The sequence below is a fragment of the Glossina fuscipes genome, unplaced genomic scaffold (genome assembly GCF_014805625.2).
Source record: "Glossina fuscipes isolate IAEA_lab_2018 unplaced genomic scaffold, Yale_Gfus_2 61, whole genome shotgun sequence".
Classification (NCBI taxonomy): Eukaryota; Metazoa; Arthropoda; class Insecta; order Diptera; family Glossinidae; genus Glossina; species Glossina fuscipes.
The window spans coordinates 2164534-2171535 of NW_023998433.1; positions in this window are offsets into that span (position 1 = coordinate 2164534).

Genomic DNA, 7002 nt, shown 5'->3' on the forward strand with positions numbered 1-7002 from the left:
GTAACCAACTAATTTATTAATATATTTCCATTTTAAATTTATAAATGACATTAGAATACTCCATCATTTCGTAACTCTCAGGATATCAGCTTAGAATTCGTATAAAAGGAAATATCTTTGATTAGCTTTAGACGATCATTCGACACATCCTCGCTTGTTCGTAATGTAACGTTATGTAAAAATCACGAAAGAAGCCGGGAACTTATGCGTTTTTCTTTAGTGGTCATAAACGAGTTTTGACAATAGTCCTGATCCGTCCGCAAAAATTCCCGCAATAAGTCAAGAACTCATACTTATGGTTCATAACATATATTAATTTAAAAGTTAGTATAAATATAATTCCGAGATCATTCTAAAGATTAACATAGAAATTGTTTCTATCGGCTAATTGGCACACCTACGATATAATAAGAAAAACTTTGCATGCTTTATATAGCTGTGAGCGAATGTGGAGGCACCAAATTCAATCGTTATGGCTCGTTGCAATTCGCTCGTGGCTCCTTAAATTTTTTGGTCTTCCTTTTTTTTAAATTGATCTAATAATAATTTTATAAGAACGTGTCTTTTGATGGAACTTTGTTTGCTTTTAAATCAGAAGTCCATCCTTCTTAACAGAACTTTTAATGAAAAATTATATAGAATCGTTAAATAAGTGTGAAAGACGTGACCGTGGGTTTATACTTTTCACAATTTTTAAAAATGTAAATGTTTGTAAAACTGTGTAAGTATTGTGTACCGCAAATAATAGCAAGTTGCATGCAGCCCGGGGCTGCTTACAAAAAAAGTGATATTTTTTCCCCTTCAAAGTAATCTTAGAACTAATACACTTGTGCCATTGCTTTTTCCAATCCTCGAACCACTTCTGATATGCTCTTTTTGTCATGGACGGGAGCTCTTTCCGCCATGCGGCTTTTAGATCCTTGATCATGCCGTAACTCCAACTTTTCACGGATCTTTTCAGTTCACAGGGGGCCAAGCACGCTGACTACGGTGGCTGAGGCACGATTGTGTCGTTGTTTTTGACTGAAAAGTTATGAACAAACGACGACATATGAGCTGGTGCACTGTCGTGATGTAATATCCATCACGTTTTACGTTCGAAACGTGAAAAAATATTGGATGGCATGAACCGACATCCTTAGCAATTTCTCTAATAGTGATTCGAGGATTATTCATAACAATTTTCTTCACAACTTTAAAGTTTTCACCGATAGTTGACGTGTTGTGGCTTCCATGGTGGACATCTTCATTAACATCTTCTCGGTCTTCTGTGAACAACTTGCATCTCTTATAAACATTTATTTTGCTCAAGGTAAACTTATCAAATGCCACAGCCAAAATATAATGTGATTAAAGCACTTCATTTTATTTTTTACACAAAATTTTATACACTTCGCTTAATCCATTATTTCGATAGGAGCAAATCGCTAAGTACGCCAAAATACGTCTAACCATTATACTTGTCAAAATAAAACCTGGCAAAAAAAAAAAAAAAAAAAATTCGAAAAGCGAATATGCGTATCTCACGATATTTATTTACACTGAAAAGAAAATTCGATCCAAATTTCAATTAGAAATGTGCTTTATTCACATTTAGGTTCGGACCCTATAAAAAAGTAACTAAATTGGTCCGCAGATAGCAATTGTTACCGCCGTGAACAGAGAATACTATAAGAATAAATGTGAAAGTAATATTAGTCATGAGTGACGTTCAGACATTGGTAAGAAAATATGTCGATTACTGCGATTCTGTCTGTGTGCGAAATGATGGCATTTATTCGCTGAGATTGTGCGATTTGATATCGTCGAAGTTTTCCATTCTCTGGCTATCTATCCGATATAATTTAAACTGAACAATTCGAAAAGAGATTCATTACATCATTATCGATATTTTCCACCAATTATGTCCACTTGATCCGATCACGCCACCTTATTAAACGTTTCGTACCGGTATATAAAGTTTTAAAAGCTTACGTGATTAGGGCTCGTAACGCCACATAAAGTGATCTCGTTTGTATTTTGATATTGGTTTTAATAAATATTTAATTTCAAAATGATGAAACATTAGAGATAGACACAAAATTACGTTATTATGTTAAAAATTTTTTTTCTACAAAACTAAAAATTTTAATTACTATGGTACCTTGTTGTACGCATTATTTCACATAATTGCCGAGGTCATAGAATTATGTAAACTGTTATTTTAAAAATAAATGCGAGGAAAACCCCACTTCAGATTTGTTATATATTTTTATATAAATCGGGATTTCCAATATATGCCAGTTTTCAGTACGAATGATATGATTTCATTTTGACGTTGCGCGGTGTGCTCTGTAAATTATGGAAATTATTAAAATTTGTTTGTCATGCTGCAACTGCTTCTAAAAAAATCACTTTTTCAAGTTAGCTCAGAGGTTAAGCAAAGTTGTCGTTTTTGGTGCAGTGTCACTGCACAATGCACAAGACACTTTTAGATACTGTAAAAGTGGCTTCTTAATAGGAATTTTTGGTTTGGCGTTGTTGGCCATTGTTGTTCCTCGTGTCTTTGAATTCATTTCCATGGAGAGAGAGCGCTGTGGATTAATGATGAAGAATGCTTTATTACGTGAATTGGAAAAGGTTGATCTAAAGAAGGTGTGATGTCAGGTCGCCAAACTTTTGATTTATTACAATGAAGAAACGAACGTCAGCCAAGATACTCTGATTTCGAATTATTGCGTTACGCCTCGGATATAGTCAGGTAAATAAGAGCTCCGATTCGGTGCGCGCGTGCTTAAATTTCAATTTAGCAGACAAAACTTGGTGGGTAGAGAGTGCTTATGCGGCAAAGGCGTAGAAATATTTGCCGATCGGTCAAACAACTCTCTAGGCAGTAACCGTTTCTTTCCCCACTTGTTTGTAGCCATCATCGTGTGGCATCATCCTTGGAGTGATGGGTCGTATTAAAAAAAATTAAAAAAAAGTTTTCAGCTTAAGTCGTTTGTCTACAGCAGTAAACTGCATTGTATTCATGTATTAAAACCAATACTATTATACATGTTATAGTTGAAATTAAGTCAGATTTAGTGCCAAAATTGCTAGAATATTGGATTCATCAAGCTATGCTCTTCTCTTTAGAGTTAATAATGGCTTCAAATACATTGCAAGAAAAAAAAATTTCTGTTAATGTTTTCTTATATATTTATATTTATTTATTTATTTATTTATTCCACTTATACAAGAAACCCAACTCAATAAAATGGCAGTCGAGTTCAATTGACTCTTAAAGTAAATCTTAAATTAATTAATATTAAAAGTATAAGTTTTATAAAACTTATAAGAAGGAAAAAAGAAAAAGGAAAGAAAGAAAAAAGCGTGTACACAACTAGCATAGAGCCACACCCACAACCGCTACAGGACCAAATTGCAAGTGAACCCCTAAGCCATCGCAAATATGCATAAGCTTGGCAACCGATAATAGTTAACAACAATTAATTTTCGACCCATAATGACTTTTTAAGGTTAAAAGTTAATTTAAGTACGACATAGGTAAATCGCGCGTATTAAGCAATGTTGCTTTAATGGACTTTAAAGAGTCCGATAACGAGAATAAGTGATAGACGTCATTTAGGTTCTTGCAAACGACTCTGAGCGGGTTAATCAGCTCATAATTATATATACATTGACTAAGCTTGATCAAGATAAAGTGCCTAGAGAAGCGGTTCGGGACATTAAAGCCCATCTCACGAAGTAATGCGGGCGAGTCAATTGCACCATTTATTAATTTGATTACGAAGGAAATCCCAAGGACAAATCTACGTTTCTCCAGTGACGGTAAGGACAACAGAAGCGACCTATTTTCCTAGGGGGGAAGACAGGCAATCGGATCCCAACCCAAATTCCTAAAGGCAAAAAACAAGAATTGTTTTTGAAAAGATTCAATTGAATCTACATAGTACCTATATGAAGGAGACCACACAATAGAGGCATACTCATGTATAGGTCTAACCAAACACATGTACAGCCTTTAAGTAATGTAAGGATCATCATGCTCTTTGGACCACCTCTTAATAAAACCAAGCGCGGACCTACCTTCGCTTAACGAGAGCTCAATGTGCAAGTTAAAACGTAATCTATGGTCAAATAGAACGACGTCCTCCAACTTATGCGAATCAATGAAACACTGAGTAATGAATGACTTTCTTCTTGAGAGAGAAAGCTTTCTACATTTATTTAGAATTATTTTCAGAAAATTCAAAGAAGACCATGCAATGAAATTATTCACTTTGAAGCTGATGTGATTGCGATTGTAGAGAGAAGGAAGAAAACAGTTTAACATCATCAGCACACATTAAGATCTTGCTGAATTTAATTACGGAGGGCAAATCATTGATGTATAAATTAAATAAAATGAGTTCTAAGTGGCTACCTAGAGGTACGCCAGACGTTACGGGGAACTCATCCGAGGTAATGAGGTTAAACAAAACCCTGAATGATCTACCATGCAGATAAGAGGTTAACCATTCCACTAAGAAGAAAGGTAAGACAGATGCTTGGAGTTTAAAGATAAGTAGTCTATGGTTAACCAAATCAAACGCTTTGCTAAAGTCAGTGTATATGACATCAGTGGAAGAGCCACTAGAAAAAGCCTTCAAAACATGACAAATAAACTCTAATTAATTGGTGACCGTAGATCTTCCCTTTCGAAAATCATGTTGGAAAGGAAAAGGCTATATGCTGAGTCACAATTCGCTCGAACAGTTTAGGCAAGACACTCAACTTGGCAATGCCTCTGTAGTTCTCTACAAGTTTCCTACTACTACTCTTGTGAATAGGAATAAGGAAACAAGTCTTCCAATACAAAGGAAAAACACCTAAATTCAAGGACTTGTTAAAAACCTTTGAGATAACACCACATAGCCCACCAACAGAAGATATAAGTACATATGAGGGGATTTTATCAGGTCCAATTATATTTTAGAGAGCTCAATCCTTCAAAAACGTCATTTTCAGATATAACAAAGTTAGGAATTGAAATCAAATTAGAAATCGGATATGGATAGCTCGCTGATAAATCGAAATTGGCAGTTGAAAAGTTCTGTCGGAAATATTCCGCAAAGAGATTTTAGGTTTCAAAATCATCCGAGGACTCGGAGCCATTAAAAGACACATGCGAGGGATTTGTGGAGATTTTTCTTTTGGAATTAACGAACTTAAAAAACTGTTTAGGATTAGCAAACACGGAGGACTTTACAAGCTGAAGGTATCTGCAATAGTATTGGCGGTTGAGGGAATTAAATTGATGCCTTGCCACTCAGTAAGCGAAATAGTCGAAAGAAGAACCACTTTTCGAAAATTTTTTGAAAAGCTTGTTTTTACTATTCTTGTAATATTTAATTGTTTTATTAAACCACGGGGGACACTTGCTCCGAGGTCGGGACTGTTTGATCGGAACGGGCGCATAAGTAGCTTGATTTAATATATTGTAGAACGACGACAGTAAGCTATCAATACTTCCCACTGAGAAATCAAGCACAATATGAGAAAGATGTGATTTTAGCATGGAAACATTGATTTTATGGAAATCATAAAATTTATATGAAAAATTTGAATTTGGAACGTTATAGAAAGAAGTTCAACGAACCAACATGCTTGTAATGAGTGGAAATACCCAATGCTGGATGATATAGATCGTCAGGTAAACTAAACGGAAGACAACGATTAACGCAAATTTCAGGAAAATTGGCAAAGCAAAAATCAAGCAATCTACCATTGCAATTAGGGGTACCATTGTATTGAACTAAATTATGAGCAAATAATTCGTTAAAGAACACAACAGCTCTATCAGATATTGAAGTAGGAATTAAACAGCCAGAATTATCACTGTTACACCAAGTGACTTAAGGCAAATTGAAGTCACCCAACGCAATGACTATATCGGTAGGTTTAGATTGCTTGGCCACTTCACAAGTGAGGGCGGCCTGTTTCTTATACACAGAGATATCCGAATTTGGGGGAATATAGGAGCAGGTCACATATAAGTGTTTATTAGGAAATTTCACTCGAATGGCGATAAATTCAACATCGGGAGTAGTTGGAAATTCAAATGAATAGGAGAAGACTGCCGAAGAAATGGCAATTAAAACACCACCACAATTGCGATATAATCGATCGTTTCTGAAAACTTGAAACGAATTATGGAAAAGTTCCGACGAATGTAGATCCGGCTTTAACCAAGTTTCAGTGAAGACCAAACAGGAAAACTCCGTGCTCACTGAATTTAGGAAGGTAGAACCAATTTTTGAATTTAGGCCTCTAACATTTTGATAAATGAGAGAAAATGAGCCTGAAGAAATATTTAGTTTTTTGAAGGGGAAAGAGCATTAGCATTACGGGGTCGATCCCGAGGGATAAATTCCTTAATTAAGGATCCAACCGACTAAAATGGTTTATTTAACATCAAATCCATATTTTCAGTGGAAACTAGAATTTTAAAAGATGAGATAGCTCTAGATTGAGAAGAAGCCAATTTAAAAATACTAACGCGCTTTAAATTGACAGAAGAGCTTTCGCTGCCAGATAACTTTTTATGTTATCAACAGATGTATGTGGTGCCAGTCTTGACGCAAATATTGCCTTTCTGGGAGGAACTGCCTTCAAGCATATGTTATCTTTACTAGAAGCAGTAGGGATGGGGAGTTATGAGTTGGGGAAAATATAGAAGAGGTAACCACACTTGCACGAGCAGCTTGTGCGACGTGCTCAGTTTTGCGACCGGCGTTCACACTCGAACAGCCAGGAGGAGAGGAGCATTTACTATTATCATTATTAGTTTTAGGCGATGACCTCTGAGAAGATTGAGTGACATCAATGGGAGGAGATACCCTTGCTACTTCAGCATAGCTCAAGCCAGAAGGACTTCCCGGCTTTTTTGCAACTCTTATGTTACCGACCGACTCAGCCGTAGCAGAAACGCTAACATTCTTTGTAGATTTTAAGGAATCGCTAACTTGCACCGACGAA